This window comes from Sphaerodactylus townsendi, linkage group LG03 (assembly GCF_021028975.2).
Source record: "Sphaerodactylus townsendi isolate TG3544 linkage group LG03, MPM_Stown_v2.3, whole genome shotgun sequence".
NCBI lineage: Eukaryota > Metazoa > Chordata > Lepidosauria > Squamata > Sphaerodactylidae > Sphaerodactylus > Sphaerodactylus townsendi.
In genome coordinates this window covers 2,443,644-2,459,667 of record NC_059427.1, presented here as the reverse complement: position 1 = coordinate 2,459,667, position 16,024 = coordinate 2,443,644, and the positions used below count along the sequence as shown (strand labels likewise).

At 44.5% G+C, this 16,024-nt stretch overlaps 3 protein-coding genes across 3 annotated transcripts in view; 2 read left to right on the top strand and 1 right to left on the bottom strand.

The window, feature by feature from the left end:
- Positions 1–16,024, top strand: part of LOC125428839 (zinc finger and SCAN domain-containing protein 32-like) — a 665,212-nt gene that overhangs the window by 109,392 nt on the left and 539,796 nt on the right. The gene's annotated exons all lie outside the window — the stretch shown is intronic.
- The window catches only part of TAP2 (transporter 2, ATP binding cassette subfamily B member), a 1,062,867-nt gene that overhangs the window by 873,795 nt on the left and 173,048 nt on the right, over positions 1–16,024 (bottom strand). The window lies entirely within an intron of this gene.
- LOC125428531 (zinc finger protein 708-like) overlaps positions 1–16,024 on the top strand; it is a 1,111,878-nt gene that overhangs the window by 1,091,536 nt on the left and 4,318 nt on the right. The gene's annotated exons all lie outside the window — the stretch shown is intronic.

Here is a 16,024-nt window from a genome sequence, read left to right as displayed (position 1 = left end):
AAAAGGTTGCCCATCACTGCTCTAAGCATTCAAAAGATCACTTCTTTGTGTGAGTTCTTTGATGCCGTTGAAGATTGCTACTCCAATTGAATCTCTTTCCACACTCAAAGCATTCAAAAGGTCTCTCCTTTGCGTGAATTCTTTGATGCCGTTGAAGAGTGCCACTGTGACTAAATCTCATTCCACACTCTGAGCATTCAAAAGATCTCTCCTTCGTGTGAGTTCTTTGATGCCGTTGAAGAGTGCCACTGCGACTAAATCTCTTTCCACACGTTGAGCACTCAAAAGGTCTTTCCTTTGTGTGAGTTCTTTGATGCTGTTGAAGAGTGCTTCTCTGACCAAATCTCCCTCCACACACTGAGCATTCAAAAGGCCTCTCCTTGGTGTGAGTTTTTTGATGCTGTTGAAGAGTGCTAGTCCGACTAAATCTCTTTCCACACTCTGAGCATTCAAAAGGTCTTTCCTTTGTGTGAATTATTTGATGCCGTTGAAGAGTGCCACTCCGACTGAATCTCTTTTCACAGTGTGAGCATTCAAAAGGTTTCTCCTTTGTGTGAGTATTTTGATGCCTTTGAAGAGTGCCACTCCGACTGAATCTCTTTCCACACTCTGAGCATTCAAAAGGCCTCTCCTTTGTGTGAGTAATTTGATGCTGTTGAAGAGTGCTACTCCAACTGAATCTCTTTCCACACTCGATGCATTCAAAAGGTTTCTCCTTTGTGTGTGTTCTTTGGTGCACAAGGAGGTGTGATCTGCAGCTGAAGAACTTTCCACACCAAAAGCATTTATGTGCCCTCAGTATACTGTTGTTCGAAATATGTATAGTACCCTTTCTTTTACCAGATAAGGTTCTTCCCCTCTCTAAGTCTATTAGTGACTTCTTTCCTGAATGAATCCTTTGGTGTTGAAACTGGTTTGATTTTTGCGAGAAGCTTTTGCCACAATCTGAGCAGTTATAAGGTTTCTCTCGTTTGTGTTTTATTTGATGCCTAAGGAGCTCTACTCTGCAAAGGAAAGTCTTGCCACACTCCAAGCACTGATGGGTCTTCTTTCCAATGTGCATTTGCAAATGGATCTCGTATTGGCTTTTATCTGAGAAGTTAATTCCATGCTCTATGCATTTATATGCTGGGATTTCACAGACACCAACTCCTTGGGATTGAACGGGCTTATCCCTCATCTTGTCTGCATGGCTTCCCTCCTGCCTCGGTGATCTGCCCTTGTCCTCAAACTTTGCTTCAGAAACTTCATCCTTGTCTATTTCCACAGAGGACCCTTGGAATAGCACCATGATCTCCTCTACATGGGCTGCTGGAAGACAGAAAGAGGTCTGGTCAGCACCTTGACAAGATGGCAACTCACCCATCAGGCACTGCTCATTAATGGGTGAACATGACCTTTATCAAACCTTTTTTCCCCTCAACCTTCCCCTCAACTGACCTGCAGATGGCTACCCCATCTGTCTGCCATGGGAAGCCCCCTAGGCCCTGTGACAGCCAATTTTTACATGCAACATTTTGAGAAATAAACCCTCAAAACAGCACCCAGGAAACCCACAACTTGGTTCCAATTTGTGGATGATGCTTTTATAATCTGGAGCCATGGCGAGGAGAAACGACTGAATTTTCTGGACCACCCAAACATCCAATTTACCATGGAAACTGAATAAGAAGGAAAACTTCCTTTTTTAGATGTCTTGGTCTTTCACAGATCCAACCATCAATTGGGTCACACAGTATACAGAAAACCAACATGCCCACACCGGTATCTACATAAAAACTCCAACCACCATCCTCAACAAAAATGGGGTATAATTAAAACTCTGACAGATCGTGCAAAACAAATTTGTGAACCTCATCTCCTCCCTGATGAAATCAATCATCTAGACTGGGCTCTGCAGGCTAATGGCTACTCCACAACAGAAATTAGAAGAGCTTTAAGACCAAGAGAAACCCAGAGGACTGAGGAGAAACAGCCCACCACAGGAACAATATTTCTACCATACATCAAGGGAATCACAGATCAAATAGGGAAACTGATGAAAAAACAATCTACAAACTATCTTCAAACTACCAGGAAAATACAGCAGATGCTATGCTCAGCAAAGGACAAGAGAGACCCCCCCCGCCCTCCTCGAATACCCTGCAGCTGTGGAAAGGTCTACATGGGAACCACAAAACGCAGCATTCAGACACAAAGCACGAAAGACACTGTCAGCTTAACCATCCTGAAAAATCTGCAGTTGCGGAACATGTGTTAAACAAAACTGGACATAACATTTTATTTGAAAACACTGAAATTCTGGACAATTCAGAAGGTTACTATGTCAGACTGCACAGGGAGGCCATTGAAATTCACAAACACCAAGACAACTTCAACAGGAAAGAAGAGACTCTGAGAATTAACAAAGCTTGGCTACCAGTACTTAAAAACACCAGAAGCAGAGGTCAAGGGCATGATAAGTTCATGGACAATGGACTCTACCCAAACACAGGATTTGCATTCACCAATACTGCTGCTGCAGCAGGGAATGCAAATGTGAATCACTCCCTGGACTGAAAAACCCCACCTGCAATACAATACTATCAACCACACCTTTGCATAGCAAGTTCCACCCAAACACTTACTGATTGGTTTCCCATCTGGAACATGACAATATATACCTCACTAAAACATTCCCTTCTCACTGGATACAGTGTGTTAACAGACTTCACTCTGTGATACACCTCTGTAGATGCCAGCCACAGATGCAGGCAAAACGTTAGGAACAAAATCCACCAGACCACGGCCACACAGCCTGGAAAACCCACCACAATCTCTTGCATTTCTTTGGATGTGAGGCCTTTGTCTGTCTGTCTCCACCGTAGTCTTTATTACATTCCTGGCTCCTTTGATACACAGAGGAGGAAAGTGATGGTACTTACATTGGGAACAAAAGAAATCCAAGGAAGAGGATTTTCTCCTGGGAAAAATGGAATCCAGGCCAAGATGAAAGCCCACAACTCCAACCAGTGTGAGAAGAAGAAGACCATACTGGTTCTTGACTTTCAAGGAGTATCAGAGCAGCTTACAATCAACTTCCCTCCCCACCCCATGTGAAGCAGGTAGGGCTGAGAAAGTTCTGAGTGAACTATGACTGTGGCTCTCCAAATCACAGTTGCAGAGAATCACAGTAATCTCATCTGCAGGACAAGGGTGTTGTAATGGTTGTCAACTGAGAAACTAGGATGGGGCTCCTTCCAGAGTCTTCCTAAGGGCCTCACAGTCCTGCAATGGCTCAACACTGGGACACCCTCTCTGGCTCAGTTACCCTGGGCAAAGCAGGTGTCTTGGGTCATTCTACTCAGCCATGCTGAATATCACTTTCACTGCCATCCTGCCACCTCGAGGCTTCCACAAGGGAGCAAGTAGCAGAAAAGGCCTCAGCACACCATATGGCTGTTCAAGATTTTGATTCATGCCTCATCCCAAAGGCAGAAATGTGCGATTCTGAGAGTTCCTTACCCACCTGAGAGTTCCTTACCCACCTATGAGAGTTCCTTACCCAGACACGCCACGCTCCTGTAGTTCTCCAGCATGACGTCCTCATAGAGAGCTCTTTGGTCTGGATTCAGCATCGCCCACTCTGCCTCAGTGAAGTACACGGCCACCTCCTCAAAGGAAACCACCGACTGAAAGAAAAAGAGTCCCTCATGAGAGGTCATGTCAGGCGGAGAGAGCACTCAGGGAGGGGTGTACTGGGATGGTGCAGGATGGAGAACTTAGCTTGTGTGTAAGGAGTGGTTTAAAGAGCCTCTTGCCTGGGCCCATCAGCACCAATTGCAGGGGGGGAAAAACCCTGGGAAAGGAGGGGGCACCCAGGCAGTCCACTGCTCATCTCCTCTACCTGGACCGGAGGTGCAACAGCTGTTTCCACCATTCTAAAAACAGAACAGGTCAACACTGCCTCTTCACTTCCTGTGAGGGAGGGAAAGGGGAAGAATATTAGCCTCCACTTCCTATTCTGTTTGCTTGTATGAGTCATGCTTCCAGCACCCCTATTCATAGGGCTGTGAAACCTTGCCCTATGAACACTCAGCAAGGAGACTCAGCCTTTCTAGAAAGTAGTGGAAGAGGCAAGAGAGAAGCACAAGGTACCCACGAGTCTCAGGGGCTGTGAATGACACTGACACGTTTCAGACTTCTGGGATACTGGAAACTTGTCCAGTGAACACTGCAGCTAAATAATGTGATGCCATCTCTGCCGCATCAGACCAAAGATGCAGTCAGGCTGCTGGAAGAAAAATCTGCTGGCAACTCGCTTTCTCATCAGGCTAAAAAAACCAGACCTGAAGCCACATGCCGAAACTGAGGGTAATCTTAAGGAGTGTCCGTGGCATCTGCCAAACCACTAATGTCACACCTGGGTTTTCAGCCAGAGGCAACTTCACCTTAAGCCCTTCATCACAGCCTGGCATCCGTCATCCAGGGCTCTATTTCCTACAGTGGCTCATCAGATGCCCCAATAAGCATGAGCTCAAGACACATTTGCCCACTCTTCATAGAGTTCTGCTGACCAGAACATACAGACTTTGTTTATTCACAACTGAAGAATTCAGACGAGATTTGTCCGCCTTTTCTTTGGAGCCACCCTGAGTCCCTCTATTGGAAAAAGGATATGAATACTGTAACCCATGTGAGGAACTGCCTCCATGAATTCCTGGATCCCCTTTTACAAGCATCCCAGTTATTGAACATTGAGCACCATAACTTGGTTGAAGAAGCGTTTCATTTTTTCCTGACCAGAATTCTCTATTGATTGAATTAACTGGGTGCCCCAATCCCAGCAAGATTTTGACTTACCATGTGAGAAAGCATCTTGGGAACATGCCTGGGCCTGGGCCAGCTGCCCTTTCTTCAGCGGAGCTCTGTCCAACTTAGCTTCCATCTTCATGGATAGATCCAACCTCTGAAACAGCAGCAGTGGCAAGAAGTAAGAGAAGGACTCACTAGAAGATGAAGAGTTTTGATTTATACCATGGTTTTCTCAACCTTAACAAGTGTCAAAGCGGCTTACAAACTCCTTCCCTTCTTCTCCCTACACCTGTGGGGCTCAGAGAATTTGGAGAGAGAATTTGGACACCTGTGGGGCTCAGAGAATTTGGAGAGAACTGTGACTAACCAAAAGACACCCAGCATGATTCATGCGCAGGCAAACAAATCTGGTTCACCAGACTGGAGTCCATTGCTCATGCGGAGGAGTGGGGAATCAAACCCAGTTCTCCAGAATTAGAGTCGTCCTCTCTTAACCATTGCACCAAGGAATGGGTCCCAGACTCTGCATCTTTATATAAGTAGACCTGGTAGAGTTTTCTTCTAGGGAAACTCTGGTTCTCTTTTTGGAGGACTTTTCTCAAAGCCAAATATTTTAACAAGTGTGTTTTTAACAGGGTTTTTTCTTTGTTTTCTTTGTTCTGGCCATGTACTTGCCCCAGGCTTCAGACAGGTGGGGCTTGCTGAGAGGTGGGGCTTTAAACTGAGTTATGTGGTGGAGGGAGACACTATTCAAACAGACAAGAGTTCAACAAATGATAGTGATGGTAGTCCAAAGGTCATAGAGAGAACTGAGCAAATATGTCAAGAAGGTAACAGCGGGAGGGAAAAAAACCTTAAAGAAGCAGCCAGAGGAAATGCACCATGGCCTTCAATGTCTCTACACCAATGCACAGAGTTTGGGAAACAAACGAGATGAACTCGAACTCTTGACACAGAAAAAGAAACATGATCCTATAGGCATCACTGAAACCTGGTGGGATGAGTCTCATGATTGGAACATAAGAATTGAAGGGTATAACCTATTTCAGAGAAACAGATCAAATAGGAAAGGAGGAGGAGTAGCAATATAGGTAAAAGAGTATTACAGCTGTGAGCAGGTCCATGACTTGCATCCTGAAAGCCAGATTGAGAGCATTTGGGTAAAAATTAAGGGGGAGAGAAACAACACTGATCTCATTGAGGGGGGTCTATAATAGTCTGAAGAGATGGAGGAGGCATTTTTGGAACGATGACCAAACTTGCACAAAGAAAAGAAATAGTAGTCATGGGAGATTTCAATTATCCGGCTATTTGCTGGAAGTCAAGCTCTTCCTGAGACCCTTTTTCCTCTCTTTCTCACAATACTAGAACCAGGGGGCATCCATTGAAAATGCTGGGGGGAAGAATCAGGACTCATAAAAGGAAACACTTCTTCACGCAACGTGTGATTGGTGTTTGGAATATGCTGCCACAGGAGGTGGTGATGGCCACTAACCTGGATAGCTTTAAAAAGGGGCTTGGACATATTTATGGAGGAGAAGTCGATCTATGGCTACCAATCTTGATCCTCCTTGATCTCAGATTGCAGATGCCTTAGCAGTCCAGGTGCTCGGGAGCAGCAGCAGCAGCAGAAGGCCATTGCTTTCCCATCCTGCACGTGAGCTCCCAAAGGCACCTGGTGGGCCACTGCGAGTAGCAGAGAGCTGGACTAGATGGACTCTGGTCTGATCCAGCAGGCTAGTTCTTATGTTCTTAAGGCCCTTGCTTTCACCTCCTGCAGGTGAGCTCCCAAAGGCACCTGGTGGGCCACTGCGAGTAGCAGAGAGCTGGACTAGATGGACTCTGGTCTGATCCAGCAGGCTTGTTCTTATGTTCCATGACAATCAAGTCCAACAAATTTCTCACTTGCCTGGCAGACAGTTTCGTGGCACGCCCCCCTCCTCTCCTGAGACCCTTGGGAGGACCAGAAGGACCCTCATCTGGGGTGGAGAAGGGGGGCGAATCCGGTCTCCCTCTTGCGGGGAATTCGGAGTGGGGCTCGCTGGGGAAACCGGCGCAGCCCCTGGAAGGGGCGGAGGTCCTTTTCGCCCAGTGCAGAGAGTCCATCGAAGGGTTAAAGGGAACGAGTCCCACCCCTAGAGAGGCACAAACCAGGAAGGCCACGTGACTTTGCGCAGTTACTTCCGGCTCCCGTGTCCCAGCTGACTGGCGGCTGCCTGATGACGTTGAGCGAAGGGGAGGCGGGGCAGCGCTGGTGCATTTTCTTGCAAAAATAACGGAACAGGTGAGCAATTAAAGAGAATTTGCTTTGCAGCATCTCCCCCCCCCCCCTTTGAGAGTGGAATAGCCCGGGGCGGGGTGGGGGCGTCAGCTGGCTGCATTTGGGGTGCTGCAGAAAGCCCTGCAGGATCCACCCCTTCCAGACTCCCTAATAAGCCAGTAATGTGTTCCTAGGCGGGCTCCGTGTTGCAGAGCCTTTTGCCCAAAAAACTTGCTCCCCGGCAGCTGCTCTCCTTGGCAAACTCTTAACAAAATCAGTAAATGCTCCACTTGCTTTACTACCATCAGATCCTCTGAAGATGCATTCAGCCACAGAGGCAGGCGACAGATGCAGGAGAAAATGCTGCTAGAACACGGCCACACAGCCAGGAAGCCACACAACACCCCATGCAACAAAATCGCCTCTCTGTTGGCATTTCATTGTAGCCCTCCCGGCTTTCTAATGGGGCTGGGGTGGTCTCCATATGCTTGCAGGTCTTTTTGTTTCTGTTCAAACAGCATATTCTTGTAAGTTAGACCTTTGGTTTCTCAGCTCAGCTGCAAACTCTGAAAGAGCTTTGTCATGATTTGCTTTTTTGTGGGACAAAATGTTGATTATTTTTATTAAAAGTTTATTACAGTAGTATAGTTAAAATAATTAGAATCATTACAATAATACATTAACAGGTGTTTGGAATATGCTGCCACAGGAGGTGGTGATGGCCACTAACCTGGATAGCTTTAAAAAGGGCTTGGACAGATTTATGGAGGAGAAGTCGATCTATGGCTACCCATCTTGATCCTTGATCTCAGATTGCAAATGCCTTAGCAGACCAGGTGCTCAGGAGCAGCAGCAGCAGAAGGCCATCGCTTTCACATCCTGCATGTGAGCTCCCAAAGGCACCTGGTGGGCCACTGCGAGTAGCAGAGTGCTGGACTAGATGGATCTGGTCTGATCCAGCAGGCTAGTTCTTATGTTCTTAACAATAGAAAAGAAAAGAGAGAGAAGTTGAAAGAAGAAAGGGAAAGAAGCAAGAGAAAGAACCAGTCCGAAAATAACAGTGAGAAGAAACCAAGTATTGATTGATTGGTGCAGTCTCTCCAGGGAACGTGCCTGAGGTAATGTAAAAAAGCAAAATATAATTTTAAAAGATTACCAGTGAATAATTGAAATCCCACATAATGCAGCAGAAGAATGTAGATTGTGCTGCAGCTTAAAATGAATAACTGTTTCCAGATTAAAAGTCCCCTATAGAGGTCCCTTCAAAATCCTCTTTAAACTTGCCATGTCATTTAGAGTTCTTGTCTGTACATTTTGTGGTAAGATGTGAAAGAATTCAGTGGGTTGTGACCCTGCCAGCCTCAAAGCAGCCCTTCCTCCTTGTTTTCTGACTCCTTCAGGCTTCTGTGAACTGGCTCCCCAGTGGCTCTGGATTTTTTCCAAGGTGGCATCATTGGACCATCCAAGACCTCTTTGAGGGGCTTTATCCTCCTTCTTCCTCCCTCGTTCCAGCTTCATGACAGCTTTGTAAATTCTCACCCCTCTTGCCCAGTGGAGGCTGTTTGGAGAGGAAAAGAAAATGTGGGGAGAGCCAGACCGAGGTGATACAGAAACAAAGAAAGACCCTGATGCTACCAATGCTGGAAGCAGAAAAGAACTGTGGGAAAGAACAATGCAGAGGAGCACAGGAGATAACCGTTTCCTCCCTCCAGATGTGCAGCACCAGCAATTCAGGCAGTTGTGTTACCAGGAAGCCGAGGGCCCCAGAGAGGTTTGCAGCCGACTCCACCATTTCTGCCGCCAGTGGCTGAAACCAGAAAGTCACACCAAGAAGGAGATGCTGGACCTGGTGATCCTGGAGCAGTTCCTGGCTGTCCTGCCCCCAGAGATGGGGAACTGGGTCAGGGAATGTGGGGCAGAGACCAGTTCTCAGGCCGTGGCCCTGGCAGAAGGCTTCCTCCTGAGCCAGGCAGAGGACAAGAATCAGGAGCAGCAGGTGAGAAGTTTTCATCTAGGTAGTGGGGGACCCCAGGAGAAGATCAAGGATACTGTTTAAATTGACAGGGATTGCTCCAACTTTCTAGAACCCACATTAACTTGTTTTCCTCTTCCTGTCCTCATCAGCCTCCTTTTTCTGGAATCCCCATTTCTGTTTCAGGTGCAGGAAAGGATCACATGGGAGTGTTCCCACAAACCAACTTTTCCAGGTAAGAATGAAAAGGTTTTCGTTCCCAGTGAATATCCTCCTGGAGTTTACGTGGGCTGCGTTTATGCTCCCTTTCTCCAATCTTGTGTGGGAAAGATGTTCCACTCTATAATCCATCTTTTCCTTTATAAATTCTCTTTGGGGAAGTAAAATTTCGAGTCACTTTCATTTCACTGCAAGATATTTGGACAAATGCAGTAAGGGAATTGAGGACAAAGCTGCCTCCAAACTCAAATGATGAGACATGATGTGAGCAATTGCAAAAAATGTGCAAAAAAATTGTGAAAACAGCACTTGGGGCCCGAAAAAAGGGTTCTGAAGTCATAACCTTTCAGGAGTTCTTACTCCAGAATAACCAAATCACTGTCTTCCAATACTTCTAAGTCAAGAGTTTTGTGCTGTCCAATTTTCAATCAGGCAAGGGGCATCCAGAGTTTTCAAACCTCAAAAAGATGGTGGTGGAAGCTGGCTGTTGGGTGCTGTGAAAACTATGTTCCGTCTGACTGGGCATTAAGTGCCAGGGCATGAAAGGTTTTGTCCGAAAATCATCTTGGATCATCTTGTAAATGTCCATGTTTGGGCGTATGATGTCACTGTTCTAATTGTCTATGAATATAATATTCTGTGACTATCTACAAGAGGGAATCCACAAGGGCTTGTGGGAGAAGGGATGCCAGCCTCCAGGGGGAGGTGGGGATCCCCCCGGCATTATAGCTTGTCTCCAGACTACAGTTCCCCTGTAGAAAACGGATGCTTTGGCGGGTGGACTCTGTGCCTCTGTATCTCATTGAGGTCCCTGTTCTCTCCAGGGTCCAACCCCCAAATCTCCAGGAGTATTCTAACCTGCAGTTGACAGTGCTCCCCCACCCCCCACAACCGGTGGCCGGGAAGGCCCTCGCAACCCTAGGGAGGGATCTCTGTCCTTAGGAGTTCAGTTTTGAAAGTTTTCCAGGCCCCACCAGGAGGTTGGCAGCCCTGAGCCTACCAGCAACCTCTGGGTGACTTGAGACCACCCAACTCCCATGACTCAACTTGGCCTGGCTGTTTTGCTACTCTCCATCCACAGCCACTTTAGGAAAGGCAGTATGGTCTAGCAGTTAGAGAAGGATCTGGGGTACAGTTGCCAGCTCCAGGTTTGGAAATATCTGGAGAGTTGGGGTTGAAGCCCGAAGAAGGCAGGGTTTGGGGAGGGGAGGTACCTTCTTAAAGTATCATCCCATGCAGCTTACCTTCCAAAGCAGCCATTTCGTCCAGAAAAAAATAAAATGTTTTCAATAAACAATAAATATGCAATTTATGTACTCTGGGGATCAGTTTTGATGCCAGGAAACCTCCAACGTCCACCTGGAGTCTACAATACAAACACCACTAAGCACCAACTTTCTACAAATACAATGCTACTGTGAAATTTATAACAGATTAATCACCTGTTTCATGTAAGTCAAATTCAATTTCCAAAGAATCAGTTTTCAAAAACGACGTTTCATCTAACTATTCGTTCATAACAAAATCAACAAGTTCAAATTGAAGCATCCAAAGTAACTCACAAAGACTTAAAAACGCAAATTCTCTGTTGTGCATGAAGTCGGACTGACCAACCACTAGGCAGGGTTTGAGCACATTAGTTTCTTCTCAATGGCCCGAATTGGAAATCCAGTGTTTAAAACAAATTTGAGGACTTTGGTCTAGTGTGGGATCAAGTGGCTGGAGAACATCCCATCGACTGGAATATTGAGGCTAATAGGGACCATTTGAAGGGAAAACTAGTGTTAGACATTAGATTTTGAATTTGGAAATTGAATTTCACTTATATGAAATACAAGATTAATCTGTTATAAATTTTGTAGTACTATCGTACTTATAGCCAATGCGTGTTTGGATTGTACCCTCAGGGGGCACCCACTTGGAGGCTGGCAATCCTGTAGGAGAACCAACTTTCAAATCCCCATCTTCCCATGGAAACTCACTGGGTGATTTGAGGTAGTCCCATACGTTCCATTTAACCTACCTCGTAGGATTATTGTGCAGATAAAAAGGAGGAGAGGAGAATAATGCAAGTTGTTTTGGTTCCCATTCTGGAGAAAGGTGGGGCCATATACATGACTCCTGGGGGAGGGAAAGAAGGAGGACAGGGATGCAGGGAAAAGCCTTCCCATAATTCCTTGAGGGTTCCTCACTATGCTGGCACCACACAACTAACCACAGTTTTCCTAGGTAGAAGTTGGTGGGGGTGGGGGAGTTAACTCAGAGCTTAACTCAGAGGGACAGATGAAGGTAATTGGCTGTTGGGTGGAAGGAAATAGAGTTGCCAAGTGCAGGTTAGGATTTGGAGGGTAGAGTCTGAGGAGGATGGGTTGGGGTTAGGGTTAGGATGAGGAGGGGACGGATCTCAGTGGGGCATAAATCCATGGGCTCCACCCTCCAAACAGCCATTTCCTCCAGAGGAACTAAGGTTGCCAACCTCCAGATGGGGTCTGGAGAACACCCAGAATTACAAGTGTGGCCAGATGGCAGAAGGTCCTGTTCCTAGAGGAAAGGGAGCAAACTCTTCAGGCATTTCCCAACTAGGAGCTGGCAATCCTCATCAAGCTTGGCCCTAGGTGCCCTCCCTCAAAGGCCAAAATGGGCCTGGAAGTGGTTTTGCCTTCCCCATTTCTTTTACTGACAGAACCAAACCTTAAAATGCTGTGATTGCTTAGCAACAGCCACTAAGGGCATCTGTTGCTTAAAGCTACAGGCTCTCTTATCAAATCAGGATTGAAGGATAGTTGGGATCATGAGCCAAGACAGGGAGAATCTTGTTCACCTCCCCCTCAAGCAGCTGAGATGCAAAGTACTCAGAAAGTATTGAATGCCTTCCATTTACCTTCTCGTCCTTCCAGGTGGTGCCCTACATTCTTTGTCGTCTGTTTCGGGCAGAGAGAAAGCAGCTTCCGTGCAACCTGATCAGGTAAGTGTGGAGCTCTGGATCTAGCTTCAGGTGCCTCCTTTTTCCCACTTCCCAAGACCAGGGATGATCTCTCTCCATCTCTGTCCCTTGGGTGCTGTCTGTGTTGCTTAATGGATAGAAAATGAACAAGTCTGATGGAGGTTTGAATCATGAACATCAACATCTTATCATAGTCCTTTTGGATTGTCCTTAGAAGGGGAGGAATTTTTACATTATTTTTGAAGACAGAGGAATATTTCTTTGTTTCTGTTTTCAGGGTCTGGTGACCTTTGAGGAGGTGTCTGTTCATTTCTCTGAGGAGGAGTGGGCTGTGCTGGATCAAGACCAAAGAAGACTTCATGAGGAGGTCATGGAGGACAATTGTCAGAATGTAGCCTCACTGGGTAAGGCTCTCCTTTTCCTGGATTCACACATGGTGAAGGCAGAAGTCCTTCCTTCTAAGAAGGACCCCAAACACAGACTTTTATGCTCCAGCCTAGCCTGATCTCAGCTCTCAGAAGATAAGCATGGTTGGTTTAGGTTGGTACTTTGGTAAGAGATCATGAAGGAAGTCAGGGGTCACAATACAGAGGCAGGAAATGACAAACTGCCTGTGTCCATTTCTGGGCTTGAAAACCCTACGGGGTTGCCATAAGTTGGCTGTGACTTCACAGCATTTTCCTTTTTAAAAAATAGTAATGTTTATTGATTTCCACAAATAAACAAATTTATAAATATAGTAATAAACCATGGTTACAATTTTTTAAAAAAATCTCATACGATTTCAATTTCCTGTTGTTTTATTTCTGACAAATATCAGGAATTTACAATTCCTTTCATAAAATCAATATCAACTTCCTGCTAGAACTTAAACAATTTCCTCCTTTATGTTTCTGTTACATATCTAACTATTTCATCCTCTATAATATCCCTCTGTACTGTTAGTTAATTATTAGCTTTGTGTCACTTCTCTTAAACAATCCACTACTTCATTAGTACTGTAGACACATTGACAGACGTTGAAGATCTTTATGCTTTTAATATAATTTACCAGCAGGTCCCAATCTTCTAGAAAGCTTATTCTTATATTTCATTAATGCGGACAGTTTGCCTATTGCTGCATATTCCGTCATTTTATTTATTTATTTTCCATTGAAAGGATTTCCTCAGATTTCCAATTCTTCATTACTAAAATCCTCACTGCTGAATTCATATATGGTACCAGTTTCTCATTCCTCTTACTAATACTAGAATCCAACATATTTAACAGAAACATCTCTGGTCTTAATATAAAATCATATCCCAAGATGCTTTTCATTAACTGATAAATAGCAAATAAAAAACATTTGACCTTCTTATACTCCCACCACATATGAAAACAAGGACCTTTTCTCTTGATTGCATATCCAACAAGTATCACATACCTCAAAATACATTTTTGCTAGCTTTACCAGATACATCTTTACCAGAAAACATCTTGCAAAGATTTTCTTTTATACCGTATTTGTATAACACGTAGAGTTCAGGATTTTTTCCAGATTTTTTTCCATTTTTCTAATTTAACAGTTATACCTAAATCCTCACCAATCAGCTCCTTAGCTGGTGGGTTCCTTACCCCCACACTCACCTCTTCACCTTGCCACCCTTCCCCCACCCCACCCTAAGCTCTCCCTCCTTTCCCTATCCTCACCTTCCCACCTACTCTAAACCACATTTCTCCCACCCCCCAGCCACAGAACCAGACCCAGATAAGTGGCACACTGCAAGGAAAGGTGGGGTGGGGGCCGCTAGGGCCCATTGCATCTCCCCCGCAATGGGCTTTGATGCTAGTAATTTATAATTTTACTCAGTTCTTCTTCTTGTCTCTGCATCATGTTAAATGTTGTTATTATCATTTTCTGTTCATTGTTTTTCATTCTAACTATCATATTCCTTTATATTTTCTTTTAACATTTGCAGAAATATTGATGGATGTTCTAACATTACTATCATGTCATCTGCAAACAGTCTTTGTTTGTATTCTTCTTTATTTACTCTAATTCCATGTAAATGTTTATCCTTTCAGTTTTCCCACCAGCACCTCTAAAGCTAAAATAAATAATAAGGGTGATAGTCTTTTGCTATTTCCCTTTGCTGTTTCAATTGGTTGGGATAGTCCTCCATTAATCATTATTTTTGCTGAATGTGTTGTATAGATAGCTTCTGTTCATTTCTGGAAATTTGCTCCACATTCCATATTAAGTATTATCTTTGTCATCAATTTCCAATAAATTGTCAAAAGTCTTATCTAGAAAGACCAAAACCTCTTGCTTTCCAATGTGTTTAAGTATTCAATAATATTTAGAACTATTCGTTCAGTGTCTCTTAATTGTCTATTTGGGAGAAAATCACACTGTTCTTTTTCACACTGTTCTTTTCCAGTATCGTTCAACACCACTTTTATGCCTGTTTGCAAGAACAGCTGCAAATAGTTTGTAATCTGTGTATAATAGCGAAATAGGTTTTTTGACATTACTGAGGACTTGGTCTTCTTTTGGGATTAATGTAATTGTAGCTTCTTTCCATGAGTTTGGTATTCCCCCTGTTAATATTATATTATTCATAATTTGTTGCAAGATGGCACTTAGTTCTTCCATATGTTTTATAAAATATCCCAGTAAGCCCGTCTTGTCCTGGGGTCTTCCTCATTTTCATTCAGACTAGCAAGTATCTTCTTACTTGTGTGGCAGAAGTGGGTAAAACTTTTCTTGAGTTGCATTTCACCAGCTGGAGAATGGAGAGATTTCTCATGATGCAATAACTTAAGAATATCCAGAAAAGTTTCTCAAGTGTGAAAGAGACATTAAAATGGGGAACAAAATGGTGGCATGTTGCTACCTAAGCTTTATAAGTTTATATAAGGCTGGACTTTTATACACATTGATTTGCTTATATGATCCCCCCCCCTGCAGACCTTTGTTTGGTTCAAAATCCAAAAATTAGCGTAAATCAAAATTTTAACATTAGTGTAAAATCCCAAATGTTGCCTAAATCATCCGTTTTTAAAAGCGGCACAGAAACATCCACTGAATTACCTCAAAAATCTCTCCTGAGCACAGTCCTCAGGTCAAAAGAGGACCATAGAAGAGCTAAATTGATAACCCTTAAGTTAAAGCCTGGTTACAAAGGCATATTGTGGCCTTGGTCTGACAAGCAAGGTGAGCTCCAGTTGAGCTTCAAAGACAGGGTCATTCCCCAGATGAGGGGCAACCACTGAAAATGCCCAGTGTCTAGGCACCACCTGCCTCAGCTCTGCAGGCGGGGCCACAGAACACAGGACTTGGAAGGCCAAACTTACCTGGGGGTGGGAAGTACAGTGAGTTTTTTGAGTTTGGATCCAGTTTGAATCTTCATAGTTCAGAAGTACAGCTCTGCTCCAAACTCCAGTGAATGCAGTCAGTTCTGTATTCAAATGCAGGAAGAGAGCGGTTAGAGGTTCCCACCCATCCAGCCTCCTGTTACACAACAGTGAGTCATGGGAATGTTCATAAGCACAGGAGCAGATTCAAAGTATCCCTATTCAGAGAGAGATTGCCTCTAAACATGGAGGTCCATGGGCTACCTTGTCTCTACTGGAATTATTCTTCAAAGAATCATCAGCAGTTGATGAATACAGGCTAAAAAAATTTCCCATTCAAATTATTTCTGTTCTGTTGTTATGAAGAGTTAATAGCCTTCTTTACTGGATTCTGCTTTGGCTAGAGGGTCTTACCTGGCTCTGCTCTTTATTTTAGAGTCTGATGGTCCTCAGAATAAGTCCAAGGGAGAACCACAACATGTATTTGATGAAAAACTG